The sequence below is a fragment of the Gobius niger genome, assembly GCF_951799975.1.
Source record: "Gobius niger genome assembly, chromosome: 23".
Taxonomy (NCBI): Eukaryota; Metazoa; Chordata; class Actinopteri; order Gobiiformes; family Gobiidae; genus Gobius; species Gobius niger.
The window spans coordinates 12,233,547-12,246,123 of record NC_136874.1 but is presented as its reverse complement, the minus strand read 5'-3'; the positions used below and the strand labels follow the sequence as shown (position 1 = coordinate 12,246,123).

Below are 12,577 nucleotides of genomic sequence, written 5' to 3'. Positions count from 1 at the left end.
TGTAGCCATTAACAAAAACACTGGTCACAGCCTTCCATATAACATTACGCAGCATGTTTTGAATTATATCTGGTGTGAATAAACATTCATATCTCACAGGATCTTATTGACTAACTCTGCTCTCATGAAGCACAAACAGCCCCACAGTCGGTTCTGGTCAGTTCTGGCTCTTCAAAATTCTCCAAAGCCTAAAAAAGCAGAGACTTTGCAGGTGAAGCGGTGATTGGCTCTGCGGCTGAGAGACCCGCCCCCTGACCAATCAGCGTCGAGCGTCCCTCCAGAGCCGACTCTCTAACAGCGGCGGTTTGGCAGATGATCTTGTGGAGCGACCCAGCGTAAAAGAGAAACTTTTCTGCTGATCAATAAAGGTTTATTGTTGTATTTTATTTGTTTGCACTTTATTATCATGTACATTCTGTAAATAAACAATGAAAAAACTACGTAGACAATATTTTTAATTACGTAAAAACTTCATTTTTGATTTTTATTTTAAAATAAGTAAAGCACAAGTTCACTGAGCACAAATGTAAACTACCAGGCCTATAAAAGTCTGAAACTTTCATCATTTTTAAAATCATTTTTTCGAGTCTCACGGGTCATTTTGCAGCTTCTCCAGAGCTTGTTAGAGAGTAGGCTCGGGAGGGACGGGCTGCGCTGAGGGAAAAGTCTTTTCTATATTATTTACCGTAAACACCAGATAAAACGCGCAAGAGCTCGTTGAGGAAAACAGCACGAAAAAAGTTCTTCATCTTCATCTTATGATAATAATAAAGTGAGAGATACTTTTACAGAGACTTTTTGGATTATTTAAACTTTATTCCTTATTGTGACGACGAAGAATTTTGAAGAGTCAGAAAGTTGCAAAAGCACTTATTATTATTATTATTATTCATCGTAATGATATTCGCTGAGCTCAAGTGAATCATGGAGATGTTTAGTTTAATCTAGACTTAAACTTGTTGATCAAGAGAAACTGAGTTTATTTCGTTTCCAAAACAACATGAATGAGTTTGATGAAAATGTCCTGTATAAAACCAGGCTCAGCTGTTCCAGCTCAGAAACACTGCGGGCAGATCAGCGCAGCCCGTCCCTCCCGAGCCTACTCTCTAACAAGCTCTGGAGAAGCTGCGAAATGACCCGTGAGACTCGAAAAAATGTTTTTAAAAAAGGTTAAAGTTTCAGACTTTTATAGGCCTGGTAGTTTACATTTGTGCTCAGTGAACTTGTGCTTTACTTATTTTAAAAGAAAAATCAAAAATGAAGTTTTTACGTAATTAAAAATATTGTCTGTTTAGTTTTTTCATTGTTTATTTACAGAATGTACATGATAATAAAGTGCAAACAAATAAAATACAACAATAAACCTTTATTGATCAGCAGAAAAGTTTCTCTTTTACGCTGGGTCGCTCCACAAGATCATCTGCCAAACCGCCGCTGTTAGAGAGTCGGCTCTGGAGGGACGCTCGACGCTGATTGGTCAGGGGGCGGGTCTCTCAGCCGCAGAGCCAATCACCGCTTCACCTGCAAAGTCTCTGCCGTTTTAGGCTTTGGAGAATTTTGAAGGGCCAGAAAGTTGCAAAAGCACTTATTATGAGCCTATAGCTTTATTTATCAGCTCAAGTGAATCATGGAGATGTTTAGTTTAATCTAGACTTAAATTTGTTCAACAAGACAAACCGAGTTTATTTCGTTCCCAAAACACGAATGAGTTTGATGAAAATCTCATGTATAAAAAACAACGCCGCTGTTTTAGGCTTTGTTTTTAGCTGTTTTTTTTTAAAGTATCTCTCAATTGATGTTACTCTTGTGAAATACAAACGCACCAAACTGACACTGATCTCAGTGTTGTTGTTTCATGAGTGACCACATGGGGTCAGTGAGGAGCTGTGAATGGAGTAAAATAAAGCGTTTATTTAATTACATCAAAGAAGTAAAGAGAAGTGTGCAGAATCCAAACCTTTGTTCTTTCTGACAAACCTCATGATTTTTGACTTAAAAGATGCGACACAAACACAAGCAAATGAGACAAAGAGACAAAAGCAGAGGTTTAATAGAACAGTTTTATATTAATCTGATATAATAAACGGTTCATCTCATTTTACATCATTGGATCTTCTCACATAGACGACGGTAACGGCGCAGACACAGAACACAAAGAGAACCCTGTTACAGAACCGGGCGGACCAGGGCGGTTCAGAGGGAGGGGCGAGCAGGTGCGGGGCGGAGGGAGGGGCGAGCAGGTGCGGGGCGGAGGGGTGGGCGTGGAGGGACGGGAGATGGAGGGAGGGGGGGGCAGGCTGCTCCGGAGGCCCCACTGCTCTCTCTTCTCTTTACTGCTGATGGTCGGGACCTGTGTGCACCAAACAAACAAACATTAGGGGTTCTGTTCTCTGGTTCTGACATGGGCCAAGGTTCTTCACTGCTCGGTCCGGACCGGTCTCAGTGGGTTGTGGGATGTTCAAAAAGTTTTTTTTACTGTTAGCCTCATGATAAATGGAACTTTCTGTATATTTCTGTATTACAGCCCAGTTCAGCTGTTTTTCAGGAGCCACATCAGAAAGGAACGGACCGATAGTACTTTCTGAAACACCTCCTAGTGCTGAGAACTCACACCTGACCATGTCAGAGGTGACATTAAAGCTGGTCTGAAATGCCTGGGTTTCAGTTGGTGCTAAACTGGACGTTAGTGTCGTCCTGACCTGTGCGGGGCCGGGCGTGTGCAGGTCAGCGGTGACCGTGGACGAGGAGGGAACCTCCAGAGTGGCAGAGGCCGGACTCGACTTGCGTGCCTCGAGGGTGGGGTCCGCTGTGGGCTTGGGGGCCCCAGGTGGTGCCTGCGGCCCTTGGGTCTCAGTGAAGGTGGCTGACCTCTTTTGGTCTCCATGCGCTGTGGACACACACACACACACACACTGACGCCCTATGGGTCAGAGGTCAGGGACGAGCCATTGCAGGGTGAGAGAAGGGTTTAAAGTGTAAGTCTCACCTTCACAGTCCAAAACAGTCTCTTTAATTTGAAACACAGAGCGTGAGACAGAACAGAGTGAGAGTCAGTCTGGAGCGAACATCGGAATAAAGACAGTGTGAGGGGGAGATGTGGCACGCTCAGACACACAACATTCAACTTAGAGTTCACCACAAGGACATGCCTTTGCCCCGTCCTTTTAATCAAAAGAGTTATTCAGCAACAGTCCACTAAATCAAACACACTAGATCAGGTTCACCAACGTGGTGCCCTTTGGGTCATGCCCAGTAGCCTTTGAGACTTTTTCTAAGGTGCAAACACTTAATTTTCTTGAATATGATTCTCAAAAATACAGTTATTTCTGTTCTTGTGACTCAGTACGAGTTTAAAATAAAGCTATTTTAATATAATATGGGGTCAATAACCCATAAGTAAACACTGTACGGTTCAGTCTTTAGGATTTGTTTTTAAGTGGTAGCTTAATGCTCGTGATGTAGCCCTCGGCTGAATAAAGGTTGGTGACCCCTGCACTAGATTATCTCTTTACCTCCTGCCATCTTGGATCATGAACACATTGTGGCTACATGGATGAAGGTAAAGTCGGATCGCTCGCCTACTCTGACTAGAACAGGATTTGCCTCATGTAAACCTGGGGGTTTGATTTAGTGGATCTGACTTCCCCCCTGAGGCGATGGTGACCTGCCTGGGCCACTGCAGTCAGATTAAAGCAGCACATCGTGGCCAAACATCTCTCATTTACTCACTCTTCCAGCCCGACACATGTGTGAGTGAGTGGCCTATAGTTACCCAGAGGCTTGTTCTTGGGCTGGATGCTCCGGCGGGTCCTGGAGAGCCGCGCTCCCGATCGGCTGCCAGGCTCATTCTTTGGGATGGACAGCAGGGGGCGCCGCATCTACAACATTCACAGATCTTTGGCTGCGTCTGAAACCATCAAATTGTCTCCTCTAAGCACTAACACCAGCAACTAACTCCTTAACCTTTCATGGGTCGACTGTCAGATCTGTGCAGTTTGGGAATTAGAGCTTCAGCAGCATTTTGAACAATCCGTCCGTCCTTAAACAGGGGAAAGGGAAGTGACATCACCAACAGCTGTTTTTCTTCTTTAAAGTTATAGGTGGAGTGCAGGCCAAACAAAAGTGCATGTCGCCCCCTAGTGTCCAACAACAACATAGTGTCCAAACAAAGACATTTAGGAGAAACATAAATCCAAAATCAATCATTTCCCTTTAGTCTTATTTTATCTCAACAGCTGTTTCTTAAAGCTACATTATGAAAATGATCCATGTGGCTTAAGTTTCTACTAAATGAAAACAAAAGCATTTAATCCGTTTCCTGAGTTTCCTCTTTAACACTGACATGTGACTGAGCTGTGGGGACGACAACATGGATTTAATCACTTTTATAAAGTTTGGCTTGTGCAGAATCTTACTTTTTTAATTATTATTATTTTTATTATTAAATGTGCTCCTGTCAATCAACAGTGGTTGAGCATGAATCACGCGGGTGGGGGCGAGGGGGGTGGGGGGGTTTGGCGCAGTGGCTTGTGGGATGGCACATAGCTCCTAATCACCCGTTAGTTAGCATCCCTATGCTAAAGTGGCTATGATAGTTAGCACCAGAGGTCCCTATGCTAAAGTGGCTATGATAGTTAGCACCAGAGGTCCCTATGCTAAAGTGGCTATGATAGTTAGCATCAGAGGTCCCTATGCTAAAGTGGCTATGATAGTTAGCATCAGAGGTCCCTATGCTAAAGTGGCTATGATAGTTAGCACCAGAGGTCCCTATGCTAAAGTGGCTATGATAGTTAGCATCAGAGGTCCCTATGCTAAAGTGGCTATGATAGTTAGCACCAGAGGTCCCTATGCTAAAGTGGCTATGATAGTTAGCATCAGAGGTCCCTATGCTAAAGTGGCTATGATAGTTAGCACCAGAGGTCCCTATGCTAAAGTGGCTATGATAGTTAGCATCAGAGGTCCCTATGCTAAAGTGGCTATGATAGTTAGCATCAGAGTTCCCTATGCTAAAGTGGCTATGATAGTTAGCATCAGAGGTCCCTATGCTAAAGTGGCTATGATAGTTAGCATCGAGGCTCCTTTTCCTAACTACTTCCTAACTGACTTACCAATTCGAAAGCATCTTGTCATGGCGGACGCTGACGCACATCCGGTTTGGCTCTTACCAACCTGCTGTTTCGGACGCAGCCTTACAGTTTTCCATTTGCCTCGCAGCGCAAAATGGGAAACCAGGATCATGAAAAAGCCCCCACCATATAACATTACACAGCATGTTTTGAATTATATCTGGTGTGAATAAATATTCATATCTCACAGGATCTTATTGACTAACTCTGCTCTCATGAAGCACAAACAGCCACACAGTCGGTTCTGGTCAGTTCTGGCTCTTCAAAATTCTCCAAAGCCTAAAACAGCAGAGACTTTGCAGGTGAAGCGGTGATTGGCTCTGCGGCTGAGAGACCCGCCCCCTGACCAATCAGCGTCGAGCGTCCCTCCAGAGCCGACTCTCTAACAGCGGCGGTTTGGCAGATGATCTTGTGGAGCGACCCAGCGTAAAAGAGAAACTTTTCTGCTGATCAATAAAGGTTTATTGTTGTATTTTATTTGTTTGCACTTTATTATCATGTACATTCTGTAAATAAACAATGAAAAAACTAAACAGACAATATTTTTAATTACGTAAAAACTTCATTTTTGATTTTTCTTTTAAAATAAGTAAAGCACAAGTTCACTGAGCACAAATGTAAACTACCAGGCCTATAAAAGTCTGAAACTTTCATCATTTTTAAAAACATTTTTTCGAGTCTCACGGGTCATTTTGCAGCTTCTCCAGAGCTTGTTAGAGAGTAGGCTCGGGAGGGACGGGCTGCGCTGAGGAAAAAGTCTTTTCTATATTATTTACCGTAAATACCAGATAAAACGCGCAAGAGCTCGTTGAGGAAAACAGCACGAAAAAAGTTCTTCATCTTCATCATGATAATAATAATAAAGTGAGAGATACTTTTACAGAGACTTTTTGGATTATTTAAACTTTATTCCTTATTGTGACGACGAAGAATTTTGAAGAGTCAGAAAGTTGCAAAAGCACTTATTATTATTATTATTATTATTATTATTATTATTATTATTATTATTATTATTATTATTATTATTCATTATGAGCCTTTAGCTTTATTTCTCAGGGCTGTGACGTACAGACGTAAATCTTCATGACGTCATCGTAATGATACTCGCTGAGCTCAAGTTTTAATCTAGACTTAAACTTGTTGAAGAAGAGAAACTGAGTTTATTTCGTTCCCAAAACAACATGAATGAGTTTGATGAAAATGTCCTGTATAAAACCAGGCTCAGCTGTTCCAGCTCAGAAACACTGCGGGCAGATCAGCGCAGCCCGTCCCTCCCGAGCCTACTCTCTAACAAGCTCTGGAGAAGCTGCGAAATGACTCGTGAGACTCGAAAAAATGTTTTTAAAAAAGCTTAAAGTTTCAGACTTTTATAGGCCTGGTAGTTTACATTTGTGCTCAGTGAACTTGTGCTTTACTTATTTTAAAAGAAAAATCAAAAATGAAGTTTTTACGTAATTAAAAATCTTGTCTGTTTAGTTTTTTCATTGTTTATTTACAGAATGTACATGATAATAAAGTGCAAACAAATAAAATACAACAATAAACCTTTATTGATCAGCAGAAAAGTTTCTCTTTTACGCTGGGTCGCTCCACAAGATCATCTGCCAAACCGCCGCTGTTAGAGAGTCGGCTCTGGAGGGACGCTCGACGCTGATTGGTCAGGGGGCGGGTCTCTCAGCCGCAGAGCCAATCACCGCTTCACCTGCAAAGTCTCTGCCGTTTTAGGCTTTGGAGAATTTTGAAGGGCCAGAAAGTTGCAAAAGCACTTATTATGAGCCTATAGCTTTATTTATCAGCTCAAGTGAATCATGGAGATGTTTAGTTTAATCTAGACTTAAATTTGTTCAACAAGACAAACCGAGTTTATTTCGTTCCCAAAACACGAATGAGTTTGATGAAAATCTCATGTATAAAAAACAAAGCCGCTGTTTTAGGCTTTGTTTTTAGCTGTTTTTTTTTAAAGTATCTCTCAATTGATGTTACTCTTGTGAAATACAAACGCACCAAACTGACACTGATCTCAGTGTTGTTGTTTCATGAGTGACCACATGGGGTCAGTGAGGAGCTGTGAATGGAGTAAAATAAAGCGTTTATTTAATTACAGATCAAACAAGTAAAGAAAAGTGTTCATAATCCAAACCTTTATTCTTTCTGACAAACCTCATGATTTTTGACTTAAAAGATGCGACACAAACACAAGCAAATGAGACAAAGAGACAAAAGCAGAAGTTTAATAGAACAGTTTTATATTAATCTGATATAATAAACGGTTCATCTCAACGGCACAGACACAGAACACAAAGAGAACCCTGTTACAGAACCGGGCGGACCAGGGCGGTTCAGAGGGAGGGGCGAGCAGGTGCGGGACAGGGGCGAGCAGGTGCGGGACAGGGGCGAGCAGGTGCGGGACAGGGGCGAGCAGGTGCGGGGCGGAGGGGTGGGCGTGGAGGGACGGGAGATGGAGGGAGGGGGGGCAGGCTGCTCCGGAGGCCCCACTGCTCTCTCTTCTCTTTACTGCTGATGGTCGGGACCTGTGTGCACCAAACAAACAAACATTAGGGGTTCTGTTCTCTGGTTCTGACATGGGCCAAGGTTCTTCACTGGTCGGTCCGGACCGGTCTCAGTGGGTTGTGGGATGTTCCAAAAGTTTTTTTTACTGTTAGCCTCATGATAAATGGAACTTTCTGTATATTTCTGTATTACAGCCCAGTTCAGCTGTTTTTCAGGAGCCACATCAGAAAGGAACGGACCAATAGTACTTTCTGAAACACCTCCTAGTGCTGAGAACTCACACCTGACCATGTCAGAGGTGACATTAAAGCTCGTCTAAATGCCTGGGTTTCAGTTAAACTGGACGTTAGTGTCGTCCTCACCTGTGCGGGGCCGGGCGTGTGCAGGTCAGCGGTGACCGTGGATGAGGAGGGAACCTCCAGAGTGGCAGAGGCCGGACTCGACTTGCGTCCCTCGACGGTGGGGTCCGCCGTGGGCTTGGGGGCCCCAGGTGGTGCCTGCGGCCCTTGGGTCTCAGTGAAGGTGACTGACCTCTTTTGGTCTCCATGCGCTGTGGACACGCACACGCACAGACACACACAGACACACACAGACACACACAGACACAGACACAGACACAGACACAGACACAGACACAGACACAGACACAGACACAGACACAGACACACACACACACACACACACACACACACACACACACACACACACACACACACACACACACACACACACACACACACACACACACACACACACACACACACACGGGCTCAAAACCACGGGACAACCGGGACACTGGGCACCTGGCTAACACATGATGGAGAGTAGAGGCAGGGAGAGGGGGCGGGAAGGGGGACAGGGGGTCCGAGGGGGAGCAAGACAGACATGCAGAGCGCCCTATGGGTCAGAGGTCAGGGACGAGCCATTGCAGGGTGAGAGAAGGGTTTAAAGTGTAAGTCTCACCTTCACAGTCCAAAACAGTCTCTTTAATTTGAAACACAGAGCGTGAGACAGAACAGAGTGAGAGTCAGTCTGGAGCGAACATCGGAATAAAGACAGTGTGAGGGGGAGATGTGGCACGCTCAGACACACAACATTCAACTTAGAGTTCACCAAAAGGACATGCCTTTACCCCGTCCTTTTAATAAAAAAACTAAGAGTTATTCAGCATCAGTCCACTAAATCAAACACACTAGATTATCTCTTTACCTCCTGCCATCTTGGATCATGAACACATTGTGGTTACATGGATGAAGGTAAAGTCGGATCGCTCGCCTACTCTGACTAGAACAGGATTTGCCTCATGTAAACCTGGGGATTTGATTTAGTGGATCTGACTTCCCCCCTGAGGCGATGGTGACCTGCCTGGGCCACTGCAGTCAGATTAAAGCAGCACATCGTGGCCAAACATCTCTCATTTACTCACTCTTCCAGCCCGACACATGTGTGAGTGAGTGGCCTATAGTTACCCAGAGGCTTGTTCTTGGGCTGGATGCTCCGGCGGGTCCTGGAGAGCCGCGCCCCCAATCGGCTGCGAGGCTCATTCTTTGGGATGGACAGCAGGGGGCGCCGCATCTACAACATTCACAGATCTTTGGCTGCGTCTGAAACCATCAAATTGTCTCCTCTAAGCACTAACACCAGCAACAAACTCCTTAACCTTTCATGGGTCGACTGTTAGATCTGTGCAGTTTGGGAACTAGAGCTTCAGCAGCATTTGAACAATCCGTCCGTCCTTAAACAGGGGAAAGGGAAGTGACATCACCAACAGCTTTTCTTCTTTAAAGTTATTGGTGGAGTCCAGGCCAAACAAAAGTGCATGTCGCCCCCTAGTGTCCAACAACAACATAGTGTCCAAACAAAGACATTTAAGGAGAAAAATAAATCCAAATGATCCAAACATTTCCCTTTAGTCTTATTTTATTTCAGCAGCTGTTTCTTAAAGCTACATTATGAAAATGATCCATGTGGCTTAAGTTTCTACTAAATGAAAACAAAAGCATTTAATCCGTTTCCTGAGTTTCCTCTTTAACACTGACATGTGACTGAGCTGTGGGGACGACAACATGGATTTATCACTTTTATAAAGTTTGGCTTGAGCAGAATCTTACTTTTTAAATTATTATTATTTTTATTCTTAAATTTGCTCCTGTCAATCAACAGTGGTTGCGCATGAATCACTCCAGGGTGGGGGCGAGGGGGGTGGGGGGGTTTGGCGCAGTGGCTTGTGGGATGGCACATAGCTCCTAATCACCCGTTAGTTAGCATCAGAGGTCCCTATGCTAAAGTGGCTATGATAGTTAGCATCAGAGGTCCCTATGCTAAAGTGGCTATGATAGTTAGCATCAGAGGTCCCTATGCTAAAGTGGCTATGATAGTTAGCATCAGAGGTCCCTATGCTAAAGTGGCTATGATAGTTAGCATCAGAGGTCCCTATGCTAAAGTGGCTATGATAGTTAGCATCAGAGATCCCTATGCTAAAGTGGCTATGACAGTTAGCACCAGAGGTCCCTATGCTAAAGTGGCTATGATAGTTAGCATCAGAGGTCCCTATGCTAAAGTGGCTATGATAGTTAGCATCAGAGGTCCCTATGCTAAAGTGGCTATGATAGTTAGCATCGAGGCTCTTTTTCCTAACTACTTCCTCACTGACTTACCAATTCGGAAGCATCTTGTCATGGCGGACGCTGACGCACATCCGGTTTGGCTCTTACCAACCTGCTGTTTCGGACGCAGCCTTACAGTTTTCCATTTGCCTCGCAGCGCAAAATGTGAAACCACCATATAACATTACGTAGCATGTTTTGAATTATATCTGGTGTGAATAAACATTCATATCTCACAGGATCTTATTGACTAACTCTGCTCTCATGAAGCACAAACAACCCCACAGTCGGTTCTGGTCAGTTCTGACTCTTCAAAATTCTCCAAAGCCTAAAACAGCAGAGACTTTGCAGGTGAAGCGGTGATTGGCTCTGCGGCTGAGAGACCCGCCCCCTGACCAATCAGCGTCGAGCGTCCCTCCAGAGCCGACTCTCTAACAGCGGCGGTTTGGCAGATGATCTTGTGGAGCGACCCAGCGTAAAAGAGAAACTTTTCTGCTGATCAATAAAGGTTTATTGTTGTATTTTATTTGTTTGCACTTTATTATCATGTACATTCTGTAAATAAACAATGAAAAAACTAAACAGACAATATTTTTAATTACGTAAAAACTTCATTTTTGATTTTTCTTTTAAAATAAGTAAAGCACAAGTTCACTGAGCACAAATGTAAACTACCAGGCCTATAAAAGTCTGAAACTTCCATCATTTTTAAAAACAAATTTTCGAGTCTCACGAGTCATTTCGCAGCTTCTCCAGAGCTTGTTAGAGAGTAGGCTCGGGAGGGACGGGCTGCGCTGAGGGAAAAGTGTTTTCTATATTATTTACCGTAAATACCAGATAAAACGCGCGTGCGTTTTCCTCCTCTCAGAAGAACATCTGGGGCTCGAGCACCCAGGAAAACTTTCCCCAATAATAATAAAAAAGAGAAAATTGATAATTAAGCTTTTATTGATTACGTTGAATAAAACTCATAAACTCAAATACCTGGAAGTGGAACTTGGTCGTTGAGGAAAACAGCACGAAAAAAGTTCTTCCTCTTATGATAATAATAATAATAATGTTCATTATTCATTCATCAATAATATTCTTCATTAGAGTAACATAAGTGAGAGATACTTTATTCCTTAGGCTTTGGAGAATTTTGAAGAGTCAGAAAGTTGCAAAAGCACTTATTATTATTATGAGCCGATAGCTTTATTTATCAGGGCTGTAATGTATAGTATAGTTCAACAAGAAAAAAACGAGTTTATTTCGTTCCCAAAACAACACGAATGAGTTTGATGAAAATGTCCTGTATAAAACCAGGCTCAGCTGTTCCAGCTCAGAAACACTGCGGGCAGATCAGCGCAGCCCGTCCCTCCCGAGCCTACTCTCTAACAAGCTCTGGAGAAGCTGCGAAATGACTCGTGAGGCTCGAAAAAATGTTTTTAAAAATGATGAAAGTTTCAGACTTTTATAGGCCTGGTAGTTTACATTTGTGCTCAGTGAACTTGTGCTTTACTTATTTTAAAATAAAAATCAAAAATGAAGTTTTTACGTAATTAAAAATATTGTGTGTTTAGTTTTTTCATTGTTTATTTACAGAATGTACATGATAATAAAGTGCAAACAAATAAAATACAACAATAAACCTTTATTGATCAGCAGAAAAGTTTCTCTTTTACGCTGGGTCGCTCCACAAGATCATCTGCCAAACCGCCGCTGTTAGAGAGTCGGCTCTGGAGGGACGCTCGACGCTGATTGGTCAGGGGGCGGGTCTCTCAGCCGCAGAGCCAATCATACTTCACCTGCAAAGTCTCTGCTGTTTTAGACTTTGGAGAATTTTGAAGAGTCAGAACTGACCAGAACCGACTGTAAACTAAGAATCACTTTGGTGTTTCTGAGAAATATTAGTCATGATGTTTCGCCAGAAAAAAAGAACAAAAACAAAACTTAACACAATCATATTGATATCTCTACATTTAAAGTTGAAAGTTGTTCATATGAATGAAAAGGCACAACTTTAATCATTGGCGATACACAGGTTATAATTATTGGTTCACAAAACATGTATCAGACCAGATGTGTGTGTGTGTGTGTGTGTGTGTGTGTTTAAGTGTCTCTCAATTGATGTTACTCTTGTGAAATACAATCACCCTAAATGACACTGATCTCAGTGTTGTTGTTTCATGAGTGACCACATGGGGTCAGTGAGGAGCTGTGAATGGAGTAAAATAAAGCATTTATTTAATTACAGATCAAACAAGTAAAGAGAAGTGTGCAGAATCCAAACCTTTGTTCTTTCTGACAAACCTCATGATTTTTAACTTAAAAGATGCGACACAAACACAAGCG

General features: G+C 43.0%; 1 long non-coding RNA gene across 1 annotated transcript; it reads right to left on the bottom strand.

Annotated features, from left to right (window-relative positions):
• Positions 1-2,230: 2,230 nt before the first annotated feature.
• LOC306981825 lies at positions 2,231-2,764 on the bottom strand. The gene is made up of 2 exons (XR_013794150.1): positions 2,700-2,764; positions 2,231-2,350 (listed from the first exon to the last, which is right to left on the bottom strand). It is a non-coding gene; the product is annotated as an uncharacterized lncRNA (long non-coding RNA).
• Positions 2,765-12,577: the final 9,813 nt, after the last annotated feature.